The 17,719-nt window shown below is 36.4% G+C and overlaps 2 protein-coding genes across 2 annotated transcripts in view; one reads left to right on the top strand and one right to left on the bottom strand.

Moving 5' to 3' along the window:
* Positions 1–7,616, top strand: part of mfsd8l1 (major facilitator superfamily domain containing 8-like 1) — a 42,023-nt gene extending 34,407 nt beyond the window's left edge. The window contains exon 12 of the mRNA XM_057325429.1: positions 6,497–7,616. The gene's annotated coding sequence lies outside the window, so the exon portion shown is untranslated. The remainder of the gene's footprint in view (positions 1–6,496) is intronic.
* The window catches only part of LOC130548587 (uncharacterized), a 113,563-nt gene that overhangs the window by 72,357 nt on the left and 23,487 nt on the right, over positions 1–17,719 (bottom strand). The window lies entirely within an intron of this gene.

Raw genomic sequence — 17,719 nt, 5'->3', positions numbered from 1 at the left:
CTAAATATCAACCTTCCTGTTCCTGTTGTGTGCCCTATTAAGCATGAACCCTTACATCTGTACAAATTTCTGCTGCGGGTCAGTTGTGTAAGTCCGTATGTCAGAAAATTATTCTGTTTTAAGATTTACCGAGCATAAGTAATTTGAGCAAGCTGTAGGGGAGATGTGTGTATATGTGTCTGTTTATGTAACACTTGCAAACTTGTTCTAAAGCACTGTGTATATCTCATGTTTGACAATTTGCATAATGTTTCAGCTAAAACAAGAGTCCACGAACAGAGGTAAAAAAGTGGTCATATAATTTCTCATGCAGGATGAAAATTTGCAGCAGTATGTTGCAAGATCTTTGTGGCCGAAGAAACCCATTTAGTCAAAAATAAATAAAATACCATTATCCCTTCTCTTAAAAACATTTATTGTAGAAGCACAGCTATTGTAACATTTAATATATCATACTGTAACATATTGTAATTATTTTATCCTGCAGCACTGAAGACCAGTTTTTTGTTTTAAAAATGTCAAATTGAATTGTATGATCCCTTTTATAAATAAATTGTATAAATACCATTTATAAATTAGTGCTGTCAATCGATTAAAAAAGTTAATCGGATTAATCACACATTTTCTGTGATTAATCACACATAACAATAATATTTTAAAATATACTTTTACATTTGAATAATTTCACATTTAATCTTCAAATTGATGTAGAAACAACATATTTCTTTAACAGCGTCATTTTATGAACGAAAGAAAACATTTTGATATTAGTACTGTAACCAATGTCTCTATTAAATTGATTATTTTAACATTAATTATAGCCATTCAACAATATAATTGAGAGCTATAATGAAATATACAGAAATTGAAGGAAGTTCTCAAACACTTTACAGTCTTTAATGCTAAATTATAAATTAAATGCAGAAGAATTCTCATTAAAGCTGCAAAATCACATTAATTTCTTCTTTGATTTTGTTCTTTGATTAACATTAGTGACAGGAGTCACAGCAGCACGTTTAAGAACGTGGCCCCTTTAAGAGCCGTCTCAGTACGCAGATCTGACCGTCACCGCACTCCCATTTTCACAACTCTTTGCATTCATTTAAGATTTTATTTTACACTTTGAAGTCTTGCTTAAGAAAAACGGGCTTTCTGACATAATCTTGTATGGTTTTATCCATTCAAGCATGAAAGAGAACTTAACACGGATGCGCTGTCTGACAGAGATTCACCGATGCAGCCTTCAGCCCATGACTGTTTACACCAGACTGGACCTCGCGTTGCGTTTTGCTGCGTCCCACAGTTTAGAAGCTGTCTATCTTCATTGAACGCGTCAAGCAACTGTTTAAAATCGCGCTTAAGTGGTTTAAAAGCCTGTACACGAATAAGAGCGTGATTACATAATGTAACGCTAGACAAAAAATGTCAAAACAAACGGATGCTGCGTTAATTGCGTTAAATATTTTTCATGCGTTAATTTGAAAAAATTAATCGCATGCGTTAACGTGTTAACGTTGACAGCCCTATTATAAATACATATATAATGAATACAACATATAGCAGGGCTAGTCAACTGCGGCCCGTCAATCATCTTGACCTGGCCCGCCTTATCATTTCAAATAAGTGGAGAGACTTTAAGAACGGTGTGCTTTAAATGCACGTCCTCCTGAGACACCATATCTTTAAAAGTCCAAAACGCTGCTACATTCAAAACAAAAGTAATTCCCCTGGCTCATAATGATTTACGTCTTATAAAGCGATTTGATCAGTCAGTCCAAGAAACTTAATGTTATTTACAACGTTATAATCAGCAATGCATTGCACAGCCACAGGCAATCGGTTTGCGCACGCTATAGGTCGTGTTCTAAAACGCGTTTTGTGCTCTTGAAAGTAGGCTAACTGTAGGAAGGGTACACCACGTGAACGGTTGTCTCAGATAAGGGGAAAACGGTGTTGTTTGTATTACTGCATTCATTATGTATAATGGCTATATTTACGAAAAACAGCTGTTCATCTCCCCCAGAACTCGCACTATATAAAGGATCTGCCCTTTAAGTGCGTGGGGCACATGAATGTGATTGGAATTCACCCGAAGATGTGATAATAGCGTTCAGTTTCTTGTACAGATCAATTGATTCGCTTTATAAGACGCGAATTTAACGTAACAAGGGGCAGGGATTACTTTTGTGTTGAATGTATTTAAGTTTGTTACTTTATATAATTCAACCAAATATCTTCATAAATATTTTCTTGAAAAAACAATGCCACCCACATCTCGATGTACTGGAGAACTGTGGGTGAGTAAATTAGTAGCAATTTTTGGGTAAAGTAACGCATTAAGGAATATAAAATAATTAAAAAGACAATTGTCACGATGTATAAAGAACCCAATTGCAGGCAGGCGGGGTTGAAGGGGTTAACAAGGATTTTAATGAAACAAAACTAAGACAAAACAAAAACCCTCGATGGGGGACAAACACAATAACCAAATGCTTTTCAAAAAAAAGACAAAGAAAAACTTCCCGCTATGGGGCAAAACAGAAACTAAGGCAAAACTACATAAACTTACTTTTGGGGACAGATGCAAGAACGAGGCAAAACAAGGACGCTTAAACACGAGGTAACAAACACAACAAAAGAGAACAGGACAAAGAAACGTGAGGGCATTTATAGGTAAGACAAATGAAGGATAATTAACGAGGGCAGGTGGGAAACATTTGACACAGGAAAGCAACACATGAGACCAGAGGGGCGGGGCCAATGACAAGACACTGGAGAGAACGCATATTATTGTCAAAAGGACAATAATATGTTTCTCTCCACACATAACCAAAGGCTTTGTCATGGCTCTGCCACAGGACCAAGAAAAACAAGACTAAAGGAGGCAGAACCATGACAACAATATCCCTTTTAATTGAATATCATGAAAAGGCACAAATACTGGATGCAATATTTGTGTGCATGTTTTAATCATGGCCTATAAGTAACAGCAACAAAAACAGTATAAAAGGAACAAAACGCCATAAATAACAGAAAAACAAAATAACAGAAGAAATGAGAATATGGTAAAAAAACTGGCCCGCATCCTATTTATACTTTTGGAATCTGGCCCTCGAAGAAAAGTAGTTGAAGACCCCTGTCATATAGTAACGCTATTAAATCCAATGTATTATCTTGCTAGAAGTTATGGGTAAGCAATTTCAGCACTTTTTTCTTAAAATTATGTTTAATGTTAAAAAAACATTCAAGTGATATTTTTAAACAGCAAAAACATCTCAGTTTCAACCTTTATGAAAAGCATTTTATGCTTTAATAATTATTTAAAACAATCACTTAAAGGTGGGGTAACCGATTTACGAATTATGCTTTAGACAACTGAGTCGGGCCGAGTACCAGGACGGACATTAGGTGAGCCGAGCGCTGACGAAACCGAAAGATGGGGGTAGGGGTGTGTTTGTTTTGGTGATTTGAACATCAACAACGGCTAAGAGAAATCGGACACCCCGCCTTTAAGAACTATTGAAACTATTATAAACATGGCACTGGCCATTTAGAGTATCTGCTCAAAAACCAAGTCAGAAGCGTTTATAAAGGGAATTAAAATTATGATTAATCATTATTCATAATCATGTGAGGAAATGCCAGATTTTCACTCCTGGGAAAGGCCAATCTATCTATACCTTATCCATCTGTCCATTTCTTCATCCATCCAATCCTAACATGACCAGCCAAATCTAAATCAAAGATGAAAGGTTTCTGTGTATGTCAGTCAGTAACTATAACTTGGCTGTGATATATAATTGTAACTGTGTGAAAAGCAAGAGGTTGAGGGTCTGTTGACAATCCACCTGTGCTGCATATGAGTTGGAATTTCTTGAAGCATGGCATGACAGGAGAATCAATTCAGTGTGTCTGCTGAAAGGACATTTCAGTGGTTTCCGTCTGGATTTCTGCTGTTGAATTTTAGACAGACTCACCTTCCAAGAGACCGTGACCACTGCCAGGGCAAGGCTGGAGGGAACAGCACTATTTCAGTTACACACATCCAACCTGATTTTACTTTTAACTGTAATTGCCTTCAGAAAGCACAGTGTGAAAGTCTCTAAAAAAACATGGCCATGAAACAAAAACACAATAGAAAAAACACCATGTTGTTTGTGATTAGGCTTTTTTAACACTTTACAATAAATTAGTTAATACAAACATTAGTTAATGCATTTGCTCACATAAAACATATGCTCACACAGCAACATACTTTGACAGCATTTATGGATCTTTGATCATATTAATTCAAATGCATTGATTATGTTTCACTTGTGCATTAACTAAAATGAACAAATAAAAGTTTAACTTTTGCTTTTTAAAAAGAATTAGTAAATGTTGAAACTAAGATTAGTAAATGTTGTAGAAGCATTGTTTAATGTTCATGTTGACAAAAGATTACTAATGTTATATGGAAAATGTTTTCTGCAATATGACATTATATGACATTTAACATTTTCTACTTAATGGATATTTTGGATTTTTTTATTTATCATGCATTTAATTCCGAATAACAAGTCTCATTATATTTTATACATAATTTAATTAAATGTATTGTATAAAAATACATGTATTCGGCAAAAAATAAACACCAGAGGGCAGCATGTGACCCTGATTTTGCTGCTAGACTGCAGTGAATGCCAGTGAAAGAGATGCATTGAGCGATGACCTCTCAATGACCTGCAGCTCAGCACAGCTATTCTCCCTCCCTAAACCTGATAATTGAACAAATAAATTGCATATTAACAACACATGAGTGCACATGCATGCAGATTTATGATGGTTAGATGACAGATCTGTGTAGGCATGTTTTGACAACGGTTCATGTCTGTCAAGTCCAACTAGTCCAGTTTCAACCTTCAAACCCAGCTGTTTGTGAAGGTGACTGAAATGAGTACCGCATTTGATGAAGTGCATTAAACATGAATGTGCTGTTGTTTTGCAAGCGTCTTTTTAAGAACACATGCAGCTCCATCTTCTCTTTTGCACTAACAACACAGTAAATAAGAATTTATAGTCTGTTTAATATTTGACCTGTGTTTCTCCTTTATCTTAAATGTGTGCTTTCACTGTACGTGCGTGTCCGTGCTTGTCTCTGTGTGTGTGTGTGTGTGTGCCGCGCGCCGTGTGTGTCTTTGTCTATGTGTGTTAGTACGTGTGCATATTGTGTGTGTGGAGTGTTTTGTATGTGAGTATGTCTGTCTTCTGTGTTTTCACCTTTTTCTTTTTTTTACAGGTATAACTTTAATTGTTTTGCTTATAGTCAATATGTCTCATGTACAGCCAGTGGCGCAACTAGACATTTTCGGAGGGGTATGCGAGATCAGTTTTGGTGCCCCCCCATCCGCCACCCCAATATAGAAAACACACAACAAATAAAAATCCGTAGACAAGTTGTATATTACCTTTGGAGTCATTCTAGTTATACTGTGTTTTAAATCACGTGAAGGTGACAATCAGATTTGCATAACAGAAGCATAAAGGTTTCCTTTTAAATAAACACTTTTACAGAAACACTGCTTCACAGTGTAACAGAAACAATGGAGTAAAAAGTAATAAAAGTAGGCTACATAAAGTTAATTCTCAGACATACACAATAAATTACGGTTGCAACTAACGATTATTTTGATAATTGAATAATCGGACAATTGTTTTTTCGATTAATTGGATAAAAGGCTAAACATTTTTTTTGCTTATAACTAAATAAAACCCCAAATAAGGGTATTTATTGTATTCTTTTAAAAGTGGGTTTCACTTATATAATCTAGAATTTTGAATTTTGACATTAGCCTAATACCTTTAATAAAAAAGCTTGTCCAGTTTTAAACAATAAAACTTCTTTAAATATCCCAAATATAAGTAGCAATCTAGTTGTAGCCCATTAGAGATGTGCTGGTGAGGAAATGTGCCCAGTGAATAATAAACTTATTTTGATCTTCAAAGTTAGACATTTAGATTATTCCCTTTCCTTCAACAAAAAGTATTATTAACATTATTCATTATTATCAAAATGAATAAGAGGTATGGCATGATGTACTCGCGATGTATAACACAAATAAACAACAGGTCTTTGTTTTTTCTCCACTTACTTTAATGCTTAGTTGTGGTTCATAAATATTTAATGAAAACACAACAATAAAATAGTAACCTATGTTAAACATACTTTACTGAAACTTTATAATTATACCTTTATTGAAAAACGAAATAAGATTGATAACATACATTTAGCCTAACACAGATAAATAAAAGATCTTTGGATTTTCCCCATACTTAATTTTTTTGGTAGTTTGTGGTTCATATTTATTAAACATCATTAAAGTAAAAACAAAGACAAACTCACTTAGGCCTACATTGAACGAAGAAATGATATATTTTTTATTAACAAACGTTCTTTTGCGCTCCTGTCTCTGTCATCCTTTCAATCATTGTCAATCACTGTTTCACTGTCCTCAAGCAATCTCCCAGTGCTCTGTGTATGGAGAAGACGCGTCAGCTCGTGCTGTTTGCAGAAGACGCATCTGCTCCCGTTATATGAAGAACACGGGCCTGACGTTCAAACTGCACATCTCGCGTTGTATGGGGAAGACGCGTCTGACATTTAATGAAGAGCCCAACTACTAGGCTAGCTTATATGCATGATAGTGGGAGACTTAACAGCTTTAACAACCTTCTCAGACTCTCCCTAATGTAAAGCTCATTCACAAACATAGATTTATGTTACAAGCGACAGAGCTATGTGGAGGTGAATTGATACTTTAATATATCATATACTATGATATGAACTAGCCTACCTCTCAGGAAACATTAAATAACTTAAAGATTTACAGAGATGAAATGATATACCAATAGATATTCATCCACTTGGACATTGTTTTTGATTGTTGTCTTGATTTTACTTGTCAATTTACTTGTTTTTAATTTTCTTGTTCTGTTCTGCGCCTCGTTTCTTTGCTCTATCCATTTGGTCATGTGACTGTCACAGAGTGGTTGACATAATAACTAGATTTAAATAAAATATATTTGTTGAACTCGTTTAAAATGCTAGACAAAAGTTAAACTAAAACGTTTTATATAATTACTTTTTTCGTTATATTTTCTATTATTTATAACGTTTTATTTAAAAAAATCTTTAACTAATATTTTGGTCCCCCTTGTGCGGCGCCCTTATGCACCGCATATACTGCATACCCCATTTTTGCGCCACTGTGTACAGCTGCTTTGTAACAATGAAAATTGTAAAAAGCGCTATATAAATAAAGTTGAGTTGAGTTAAAAACTAACAGTATACATCACTGAAAGTTATATATAAAAGCTATAAATACATCCATAAGTCTTACAATCCACAATACAGTGTACTATGTGTATATTATGAAAATGTGTGTACTGTATATTGTGTACACTTTTCTATTATTTATTGTATATTGTGTAAATGTACGTATATTGCGTAAAGTGTGTATATTGTTGTTTATGTATATTGTACATTTTCCATATCTTGTTGCTTGTACTGCCATGGCACAGAGTTGCACCTAAGAATTTCACCATCAGTACACTTGTGTACATGATGTGTGACAATAAAGAGATTTGATTTTGATTTGATAAATACTAGTATAACATATCCCCCTAAACATTTTATTTAAAATATTATTTAACGTATTATGTAATAATATATGTATTTATGATGTTTTAATGATGTTTTTAAGCTATTTTAGTAAATATTTTACTAATAATATATAATATATCATAGAGTCATAGAAATGTAATTTAAAATATAAAAAACTGCATTATATTTACCATTAATAAAAAAACGTAATTTACTGTATTTAACAATTAAAAACAAATGAATTAATTATAATAAAAATAAATGGATAAAATAATCTGTCAAAACAGAGATACGGTGCAGTCACATCAAGAGTATCATATGGGAATACAGCAATATTTTTGGCAGATGTCAAAAAGATGTATGGCATTTCCTCAGGGTATTCCATACATACGTGCATACGGTGAACAGTATACCACAGTGCAGTATATTCTAGTAACAGTCAGTACACTACAATAGTGCAAAAACAGCTGCTTGTTTTCAGGCTTGACAAAATTCATTCAAGCATAACGGTCCAGATCGCAGCTTTAGTTTGGCATATGATGGCCACGTACAGATAAGAACAGATTATATTTAAATATTTATAACAATTTAAATGTTTCAAGATTTAAAATGGGACAGCTATTTACTTGAAAAAAGCCCCCACTGCATAAAATTCTTCCCCTTCTTCCTGCTTTTAGTCCATAACACAGGCCAGGATTTGCAGGCTCATGATTATGAGCTAGATAATTGGGTACAGATTCACATTTTGGATTCCTGCTGAGAGTTCTACAGCCAAGACTGCACACATCTGCAAACAAGTCTCCAAAAGGCTTGTAAGTTCTGGTACAAAACGCAGATCCTTTCACGCTCCACCACTAACCTTCAGAGTTGTAACTGAAAACAAAAGGATCTAGTACTCCGTGCCAAGCCAATATTAGTCCTTTGTCTAAGTTAATAAGAGATCCTTAATTTACAGACGGTCCATGTGGTTTGTTTTGATTGACGCTGGATTGAAGGCATGCTCGGATCGGTGTGACAGCAGTTTGATCTTTTCCTAAAGCAGGGTCACTAGGACACAGGAGCCTGCTGGCCCACTAGTCATCGCTTTTAGCATGTCATGGTTAATACGTCTTGTCAGCGGGCCTCCTGTTTTTATATTTTTGAGGGATTTTGAGTGGCCATTGAGATGGCAGCATATTTATTTTGGTAATGCACACTTGGGGTTCTGCCTTATCAAAGGCCAAAATCTGCTGTATGTATAGTTTGTAATATCAGGCTAAAACCGTAAAGAAAGAGGGTCGGAAGAAACAGCAGGACACCTGCGCTTTTGCGTAATGTGCCCTGTGGACATTTTTAGACTGAACTCTCATTGTATGCCCTTCTATCAGATAAGAAATGCAGCACACAAATCGCGCCTTTTGATTTGAAAAGCTTGTTGCCTTTTAGAGGTATAAGGAAAATTGCCCTTTAGAATGACTATATACTGTATTTGTGTGTGATAAGCTTTATTTTGCCTCAGTTGAGGCCCCAAGTTATGGTGTTTTGACCATTGTCTAGAAAATGTTACATGGGTTGTGATCTACGGGGTGACCTAACGGTGCTAATATTTCTAGAAGTCAAAAAGAAAACGCTTAAAATGTATTACTAATAGAGCTTGTTAATCAACGTCACGCCGCGTTGAATGTTGCGCCATCTTGGGAGGATGGCATTTTATTATGGCAATAATAAAATGCTATATAATAGAGTAGTAGTAAGTGCTTCACATATATTTTTAATGTCAAAAGTTATGCATCCATTTAAAGTATTTTTGCACAAAACAAGCTGCCAATATGAGGCAGATTAACCATGACCAAAAAAACATCCAATCCTGAAAAGAGAGGAATAAAAAACATTTATTTTGCTGGCACATCTAATTAAATTATGTTAAAGCAGTAGAAGATGTCACGGGCCTTGTTTGGAGCGGATGGATGATTGTGACGAACCGTGGCTCTCATTTGAGATGTGCTGATAGTGACCTGCAGAACACAGGCTCGCCGTTCTAATCCTGCCAGGAAACTAGAGAGAAGAAGAAAGAGGCCGTCTTCAGCCCTTAAAATCTACAATAATAACTAGTGTGGCCTATCGCTGGTCCTAATCCAACCCAGGCCTCCCAACCCATTGAACAAGTGACAGGACCTGTCTGGTTCCAGTTATAGGCCCACTGAAGGTAGCGGAACAGATGGGACCTTATCTCGGGCTGCGATCGCAGCTTGCCACACATTCTTAGACATCTCGGTAATGCCTCTGTTGTTGGCTAATGCTAACTTCACGTTAAATTACATGCCGAATTAACGGTGTGGGTCCGAGCGATTCTTGCTGTGGAAGTTCAAATACCTTTGTTTTACCTTTGATATTAGCTGTTTGTCATTGTTTCCCACTAAATTGTTGTTTCTCCTATTGGTAGTCAATGGTAGAAGCCACTCCCCAAAGTTGAGTTTATCTGACCTTTGTTCTGTTCTGGAATAGCCCACATTCTGCCATCATCTGTCACTAATGATGCCGGAAGTCATCAGTTCACAATCGGAAACAAAGGTGAGTACAATTTTTTCAGTGGGTAAATAAACTGAGTTACACTCAGATCTGTTTATTAAGGGTGTGCGAGTGTCACTATTTGTTGACCAATTATGCAAAGCCATTCAAAGCAACCGCAGATCGCAAGTGGAAGAAACACAGAGCAGGCCGCTCGGCACCGAGCCATTCGAGCTTTCGTGAATATTCACCAGGTCGTTTCTCTTCCTGACAGGGGTTTAAAAACAACTAAGCCAAAGAAGCCGCAACCTTGGCACGTTACTGTTCATGTCAGTTTATTAGCAGGCCCTTAATAATAGCGAATCATTTTTACATGTTATTAAATCCTGTCACTCAGAGAAATACCTGGAATACCTTCTTTGCTTCAGGTCTTGGTGAGAGATGCTCTGTGTTGAGTAAGGGAGTGAATAGAGGGGTAGAACTCACGCTGGATAAGGGCCAACCTCTCCGCTGTGGGGTGAGAAGTTCACGCTGGGATGGTTCAAAAGACTGCGCAGCACACCGAGATGCTGAAGATCTGACCTTTTGTTTTGACTGACACATGCACCACACAAATTTGTCATTGACTGGCAGAATTGTTGATCTATTAGTTTGATATCAAACAGAAACTAAGGTCAAAGGGACAAAGGAAAATTCAATTCTATGCAAGGATGTTTTTGAGGGTTTATCTTCTTGACAAAGCCAAGAAAGCAGACTTAGTGTTCAGAGAAAAATTAGGTAACAAGTTTTTTCCATAAAACTATTTGTGTCTCTGATATGCATGTGAAGAAATAACTTTAACAATAAATCTTTTATCCAAAGTAACTTACAGTGTATTGATGCTATGCATTGTATCAGTAAGCTACACAAATTCTATACGTTTCTAAGCCATGATTTTGGCACTGCTAGCCACAGGCTCTGCTAGTAAAGCTACTGGAAAGATAGGCTGTATATATATATATATATATACACTGTATATATTGTATATATATACATATGCAGATTATATATTTGGAGAAATGCTTGTAACCAAACAGATCTTGGCCACCATTGACTACCATAGCAGGAAAAATTACAATGTTAGTCAAGAGTGCCCCAGAACAGTTTGCTTCCCTACAATCTTCAAAATATCTTCTTTTGTGTTCAACAGAACAAAGAAACATAAAGCAGTTTTTCCTACTATGGTAGTCAATGGTGGCCAAGTGCTGTTTGTTTACAAGCATTCTTCCAAATATCTTTCTCTGTGTTCATCAGAACAAATAAATGTATACAGATTTGGAACAACTTGTGGGTGAGTAAATGAAGACAGAATTTTCATTTTTGGGTGAACTGTTCCCGTAAGTTATGTTACATATTATTAAAACGCGTCTCCATATTGCATGTCAAATCTTAATGCAAAATGTTGCAAATAAAAGCTAATGAAAATTTCCAAATTAAAGTCAACAGCCAGTTAAAGTCCACTTTTTACCTGTAGGACATTTGATTGGTGTACATACTAGGCTGGTGATGTCAAAATGAACAGTAAAGTTGTCAACCCTGTCACCTTTCTGAAGGCACACTTATATTCCCACATCAATATGAATATTTTCTATAGAAGGGACAATGCAATTTATTAACACTTAAACACATTATCTGTCAGAATTTTTTCTATTTGACGTTTACTTGAACAATCAAAATTCCTAGAACAATTCAGTAGACTTTCACACTTTCACACATATTTGCAATGGGTGAATATAGGGTGTATACAGTTTTTAAGGTGTCTAAAGGTTTCTTATTGTTGCTTTTGTTCTCTAAACAGTGATGAGATCTACTGCTCGGCATAGACATGCATAGTGGCATCTTGGAAAGTTGCCCATGAGGGCAAGGCCACCCACTGAGAGCAACTGGAACATTGTCATGACAGTTCTTAGAAGTCGTTTTGATATTCCAAGAAGCATGATACCTTCAACAACATACTTTTGTGACATTACAATGGTTACCTTCTTTTTTAAGAGGGTATGTCAGGGTTAATACCATTTTTTATGGTATATGATTGATCTTTTATTTCACAATATACTTAGTACAAGTTCAATTTAGTTTGGGGGCTTTAAAAAAACAATGTGTTCTGTTATTATTTATGTTTTGTTTATTTGTTAATGCATAACAGAATGAACTAAAATACTGTAGTTGTAATGTTCCTCTGATGACACACCAGTCAATAAGACTGTTTATGGTGGCCTGTTTATGTTGACCAGTGGTCACATTGAGGTATTTTGTGTAACCAGGGAATGTAAGAGGAGAGTTATTGTAACACTTCTGTCCCACGTTGTGCAGCCGAGCTGGCAACCGTCCTGCCAGCTGTCACTGAGTGCCTCTGTGGACAAAACCAATGGGACCAAGTGGAAATCCTGTCTGAGACAGTGTGGCGCTTACACACACGCACGCACGCACGCACGCACGCACACACACACACACACACAAAACACTGATGTTAAATATCTTGATTTGACCACAGCAGTGTTTAATTAACCAAACAGGAAATTAAACAGGTTACAATAAACATTTCGGGTTGTGGTTCCCTGTAACCTGTTGAAACCAAACATGTATTCATTAAGCTTGTGGGTAATAAACATTTTATTTGTTCCCCAGACACATTTGGTGTCCCATTACAGTAATCTAATTTAGGCCGCATTTACACCGCATGTATCAAGTGACCCAATTCCGATTTTCTCCTCCAATGTGGCACAGATCGGATATGACCCATGACCATGTAAGCAGAAAAGAGCACATGGATTCCAATATTTACAGATCGGTTTCAGGCCTCAAACCCTTTCAAACAGAGTGATGATCCCGGAAAATTGTTATACAATTGCCAGGAAACAAGAGTTAAGCAAGTTTGTCAATTATTCGAAAACTAAAAAAAACTATTGGTAAGCTCTATTTAGCAAAATCATGCATGAATGCATGTACATCCTAATCATCAAACTGAATCTCAAGACGAGAGAATAGCGTTGCCTGCTTAAATGCAGTTTTAAAGTTTGAAATCAATCAAAATTAAAATTCATCACAATATCAAAAATTATCAACACAAAAATACAATTCGCTTTAATAAACTTCATCGCTCAGTAGCCTTTAAAACAATTGTCTGTTCCACGCAACGGAGAAGCGTGAGTTTCTCTGCAGACACCCGCTTTACTCTTAACAGGCTTCACTTGACCCGAGCATTTACTGATTTATTCCTCAACAAAAACATTATAAACAACATGAACATTATGATCATACACTGACCTAAGTGTCTACGTATTGTCTTTTATTAAGCGGTTTTTCGTTCGGTCTGCATGAGCTTGTTCAAAAAATCTAAATGATAAAAAACTTTCTCAGACTTTAAAAAACATTAATGATTAAGTCATTTTTGAGCTCACATTTTTTTGTACGTCATATGAATGAAAAATGCGATGCTGTAATATCCTGTGCCTTTTATATTGCAGTTGCAAAAATACCAGCTCATTTTTACTTTAAGACTCCACTGCGTTCCGTTATAATTTGTATTGAGGCTCTGTAAAAATGCACTGAAGACGCCACGCCTGAACAATTTGCTTTTATTTTCATTTGACAGTTCATATTTATCTTTGTAAACTGAGCTTAATCCTTCTCTCAGAACCTTTCATTCTTTTCGTTCTTGTTGTCATTGTTCTGCATTTACCAATAAATATATAAGTAAAAGGTATTCAAGTAAAATAAAAAACAACAATAGGTCACACTTTATTTTAAAGTTTTATTATAGGATTAGGGAAGTAGAATATGGTCATGTTGAATACATGCTTTATAAGTATTAATAAACAGCCAATATGCTAAAAATAGGCATCTAATAAGCAACGAACAATATAGCTTATTTAGCCCTATTTGGCTAAATATAAAAGGAAGCGGCAATAAAAGCAAACCGCACTATTGAGCCACCTAAAAACACAGCAAGGGAAATTCCGTCACCTTGACAGCCCTACATTCACGATTAAAACATATGCACATGACATTACATTACAGTACATTATCACGTGTCTTTATGTGTGAAGGCACACACTGGGGGACAAATCCTGTGACACATTATGTGTTCATTTTACGAGATCTCTGTATGAAAAGGCAATTAAATAAGCGGCTGTGGAATGACGTTTTTACTTTTTTTTTTGGACAGTACGTCTACCTCGGGTTGTTTTCGCCATGTGCAGTGTAAATGCAGATATCGGATTTGTGTCACTTTTAAAAGAAGATGCATATAGAACGATATAGTCACAAAAACGGAATTGAGCATCAAGAACTGCAGTGTAAATGCGGCCTTAGATCCTGTGAGTCTTAAATTTCAGTTCATTTGTCAAATTTCCTTCCATTTCCAGTAAATTTGTCTAGAAAACCATAAATGTGTTCATTATTTATTTCCTATAATTGAGATACGTTCTTACATTAATCAGGATATTACGCTGCATAGTACTGTAGTTACACGTATCACTTGAAAAACAAATTATAAACTATAAAGAAAACCTAACATATCAGTGTATTATTCCACTGGAGTCTGATACTTTAATTTAGCTGTTTATTAATATAAACATTCTATAAAAGTGCTAAAGAATAAACACCTTTCTTCTGAATGTCTTGTTCGTATATATGTACTGTTTGGAGGTTTTGGAACTTGACCTTGTACATGTCAGTAGGAGGACCACCATGTACATGTAATCTGCTCATTCATCTACTGCCCGAGGGAACCATTTCCCAGATATTCCTTTCTCACGTCCTTTCTCCACTATTCACTTCCTGTTTGCATGCTGTTTCATCTGCTCATTGTAAAGTATTACTTGTCTCACCAAGCCTCTACCATTTCATGTTTTGCCTCAGGTGTATGAGTCTGGATGTCTCTGGATTATTGTACAGCCTTGGTTGTTTATTGGATTGTGTTTTTGTGCTTTGACCACATTTCTGCCTCACAATTCTGACTTGTTAAAGACGTTTTAATATAATTTAAACTCTTTATATGAATTGTACACTGACTATGAGAATCAGTTTGTTACACTCACATACTCACCGAAGCGGAAATAAGAAACACAGACCTGAAATTGTGTGTTGCACATCCAGAGGAAGTTGTGCGTCAGAGTTGTGAAATTATTTCTGATAGCTACAGGTTAATACCAAATTAATTGGAATTTTGGATGGATGGGTGTGAAATGGGACTAAGACAAAAAAAAAACTCTGTTGCAATGTGGTAAGATAGCCTATCTTAGAAATGTCAGGGCAAAGGGCATCAAGTGTTAATAGGTCTGGAATTCAGGGTGGAGTCTCATTTATTTTCCGTAAATGTGTTGATTGAGTAGCATGAGATACAGTAATTGCTGAAGAGTTGAAGAAAGGTGAAGGTCCTAAAGTTCCTCCTGAATGTGACCAGGAATGGGTGGGAGAGAGTGGATAAGGGATTAAGTGATTGAACACTCAAAGGGAGGTGACCAATATTCTATAGATCCTATACAGTTTCTTGGAATGACTTGGGTTATTGCTTCTTGTATTGACATTTGCATTTATGCATGGACCCTTTTCTTAAAGATGTTAGTTTTGTCAGGTCTAATTTTTTCTTGCACCATGTTCTACCAACTGAAAGAAATTTAAGAGGAACAAAGAGCACCTGAGATGTTGAAGATCGACTGGGACTGATGATATTCACAACATGAAATTCCAATGAATAGATAGTGAGATCAGGAAAGAGGAAGATCTCCAAGGCTGTGTGATCAATGGACATTGCTCCTGCTTCAAAATGAGGCAAAGGGAGTGTGAAGATCACATAGGTGGTGGTGTCTTCAGGGGTTATCAAAGCTCCAGCAAGGAATCATTTTGGCATTGGCTGGGGATACATCATTTTGACATTGGCTGATAAAATCTGCCTTTACAATGGACAAGCAGTTCAAGAAACTACCGAAGTTTAGAAATTAGTGCAAGATAGATTCCTTTTAAGAGGGACCAACTTTTGTCTTGGCACCATAACACATTTCAAATAGCGTTGTGCAGGAGTAGGCCCAACTAAATTGTTAATTATGAGTCATTTTACAAAAAATTGATGTAATATTATTTACTATGAATTCAACTTAGGTGTGTGTGAGTTGGTAAGATGAGGAAATTAGTACCGCCTGGGGATACCAGTGACAGGCAGTGTCTAAAAGTGCCTTTTCTGGTCTTCATCACTGTACGTCTAAACTCTGGCGCAGTTACTCTGCAATAAATACAAATGAGTGACAGTTGACATGACATTGTGACATATTTATTGGCTAAGACATCTATACAAACTCCAGATCTCCATTAGCTTGCCAGACTAGGATGCAGCAGGGCTTTTAAGGCGGGAGTGGAAGTGACATTCACCCTGAACTCTGACCTCACGTGGGTTTGTCAAGGAGTCGGTCACCCATGGGAAACACTGTGACTCCATTAAGTGTTGCAATCAGGATAATGCACTCGGATCAGAGTGTGTGAGGTGGAGAAAACCTCACGGTAAAAAAAGAGGGAATTGCTTTTGAGTGTCCTTTGAATGTCCATCTGTGTCTCATTTCAGCAGAATACCTAACGGTAAACACAACTGAATAATGTTAAGTGTGATTGCACCATTAGTTTACCAGAAGCCAAACTGCATAACACTGTATACTAAATAACAAATACATTTGGGATTGCGTATTGAAAACACAATGTAAGCAAGCCTTTTCTATTTGGTTTTATTGCCGTCGTCTTTGACGTTGCACAAACAACCAACATTGGTATGTCACACCACAGCAAACAATTAGTTATCAGTTAATAATTAAATTTCAATGAACCTCAACATAAGGCTTTAGTTTCTGGTAACTGACATCTTTGTCCTAACTGATGGGCTTCTTTCATTAAAGATTAAAGGGGAGCGGTGAGCTAATGCACAGTAAACTCAGTGGCCTGGCCTCAGTGACCACTGCGTCATCGCTCAGTCCTGCAAGCTGAGCAGTCCTTAACAAGCGGCTGCCGTCAGTCCAAATGAGAAAATTGATGACATAAATGGTCATATTTCTGCTGCTGATAGACAGGTGACCCTCGGTCCCCTGGGGAAAACTTTTAATATGCAGCAGCAGCGAATAACACATTTTCTTTTCATTTTCACAAACGTTGTATCCTACTATTTTACATTTTTTACAGAATAGAGGCACAAATTCCATGTTTATTTTTTTGAGAATTATTAGATTTATTAGTTACTTCACATAAAATGAAGAACATACCATAAAGAATTCAAGATATCAAATTGGCATTAAACATAAACTGATTATTTTAGTGGTAGGTAAACTTTTAACTGGACGAATTTTACTGCCGTTGCTACCTGAGCAGCCTCCTTTCGGCTGAAATTGCACTTGTAGCTTTGGTGTTCGGGCCGGTACAAGCCCCGCCTATCCCCTGCTTTACGGCATGCGTCACGTTTTACTCGTAGCCTGGGAGAAGTTAGCGAACAGCAGAGCTAACAGTAAGACAAAACAAACCAAAACATCACCATGGCAGAGCCAGCCAAAAAACCAAAGAGGGTTTTGTCGG

The sequence above is a fragment of the Triplophysa rosa genome, linkage group LG25, assembly GCF_024868665.1.
Source record: "Triplophysa rosa linkage group LG25, Trosa_1v2, whole genome shotgun sequence".
Classification (NCBI taxonomy): Eukaryota; Metazoa; Chordata; class Actinopteri; order Cypriniformes; family Nemacheilidae; genus Triplophysa; species Triplophysa rosa.
The sequence above is the reverse complement of the archived record's forward strand: the minus strand, read 5'-3'. Positions and strand labels throughout refer to the sequence as shown.